The sequence below is a fragment of the Theobroma umbraticum genome, unplaced genomic scaffold (assembly GCF_002168275.2).
Source record: "Theobroma umbraticum cultivar Fairchild unplaced genomic scaffold, ASM216827v3 scaffold_25.0, whole genome shotgun sequence".
In the NCBI taxonomy this organism is placed as follows: domain Eukaryota; kingdom Viridiplantae; phylum Streptophyta; class Magnoliopsida; order Malvales; family Malvaceae; genus Theobroma; species Theobroma umbraticum.
The window spans coordinates 802,214-804,529 of NW_018397282.1; positions in this window are offsets into that span (position 1 = coordinate 802,214).

Here is a 2,316-nt window from a genome sequence, read left to right on the forward strand (position 1 = left end):
TACGGGGAGTGGTTTGAAGAACCACCATGTGACAATTTGTATCAAAGTAGTTACGATCAGTTGCAAGTCAACGAGTTTTGTTAGGTTCAGTTGCAAGCTTGACAGTGTGCAAGCAATAAGAAATGATTTGAGGTAAATAATGGCATATTAGTAGGTCAAACCAATCGAAACCCACACTTAAGGCAAAGGAAACTTGTGGTGCCAATATGAAGGCCAACTCATGCTCTTGAGACCTTGTTGTTTAAGGTTGAAGTGATAGTCAAGGAAATGTGAGATCAACTTGATGTGCATAAAGAGCGCATGGAAGAGTTCAACTCAGGATGAAGAGCTTAAAAAGAGGTCTAAGAGATGGTAAAGGAAACCCTTGAGGATGTGATTGAGAAAAACTCTTAACTTGAGAGCATAAAAAATATCTTGAGGCATGAGTTAGAGGAACTAAGGACAGAGGTCCATTTTGCATGGGTTAAAGAAGGCCACGGGGCTATTGCAAAACCTGAGGTAAGGCTTGAGGTATCGAAGCTAAGGGTGTTCCACGACAAGAGAGATGCTCAAGAAATAAACAATTTCCTTTGGGGGCTGGAGCAGTATTTTAAGGTTGAGGACTATTACGGATGACCGTAACATCCATGTATCTAGGAGATACAACATCGCTTTGGTGGAAGAAACGATGTGATGAGAGGCTTAGGGGAGCCTCAATGCTCACATGGGCTTGTTTTCAACATGAGCTATGCCAACAATTTACCTAAAGTATGCTGAGGATTAAGGTCAAAGTAGTGTGGGAAAATATGTGAGTATGTGAAGGACTTCAGTGACTTAGCACTACAAATAGGTGACTTTGGTGAGAAGGAGGCATTTTTTGCTTTCATGAACGGCTTGAAGCCATCAACCAAGCAACAGTTGCAGAGGAAGGGTATGCAGGACCTCACTTGGGCAATGGCAATGGCAGAAAGCCTAGTAAATTACTCTCGATCGGACAAGGATAAGTCTTTGCCTTCCAAGCCCAAAGACAAATGGAAAGGTTGGGCAGATAAAGGTGAGCATTCCAAGGATAAAGGCAATGGTGATGGCAAGCCACAACATCAATTGAAGGACAAGTCTACTTGGAATAAGATAGTAAGCCTAAGAACTATTTCTTGTTTGATGGCCCACAATGGGTTGAAAACTATCCCAACATATTAAATTGGTGGCAATTGCCTCGAAAGAGGATCAATATTAGGTTGAGATAGTTGAGATGGGATCGATGCTACCAAGGGCAATGAGAAAATTTAACAGCCAAGCCAAGGGGCTCATGTGTGCAGAAATGGTAATGGTTGGCTAGCAAGTTGAGGCTCTAATGGACATAGGTGTTTTTGACTTGTTTGTGTCCAAGCAAGCTGGTGCATGGCTAAGCATAAAGGTAAATACTATTGGGGGTTGGATCAAAACACTGAGCTCAAAGAAGATGCAAACCAAAGGCATTGTCAAAGGTGTGGATGTGCTATTGGGTGAGTGGTATGGGGTAGAGAATATAGAAGTCCTTCCTATGGATGACCATGACATGGTTATGGGGATCAGATTCTTGTACAAAATTTAGACATTGTTAGTGTCGCATGCTAATTATGTTTGCATCGTAGACCCTTGGATGTAGTGTGTGGTGTTAGTCAAGTGTGACTGTGCCCAAGAGGCTAAAATGCTGTCAGCCATGTGACTAACTAAAGGTGTGAGCAAGGGTAAGGAGACCTTTGTTGTTGTGTTGAGCTTAGAATACACTCTAGGTGTTGTGATTGAGGCTCCAACAGAAGTTCTTGAGGTACTAGAGTAGTTTTGAGATGTAATGCCTGTCAAGTTGCTGACCTATTTGCCTTTTGCACTAAAGATAGACCATCACATTGAGTTAGTGCCAAGAGCCTAGTCGCTTGTAAGGGCATCTTATCGAATAGACCCCCTTGAGTTGGTAGAGCTAAGGAAGTAGCTCAGGGTGCTTACAGTTGCCAGTTTCATCAAGCCATTGAAGTCTCTATTTGATGCTCCGATTTTGTTTAAAAAGAAATTTGATGGCTTTTTATGGCTATGCATAGACTACAAGGCTTTAAACATGTTGACTGTAAAAAACAAATACCTAATTCCACTCGTAGTCTATATGTTTGATTAGTTAGGGGATGTTAAATGGTTTTCTAAGTTAAACTTATGGTCTAGGTATTACCAAGTCAAGATAATAGAAAGGGGCATTGACAAGACCACTTGTGATATTAGATATGGCTTGTATGAATTCTTAGTGATGCTGTTTAGACTGACTAATCCCTTGGCAACCTTTTGCATGCTCATGAATAAGGTACT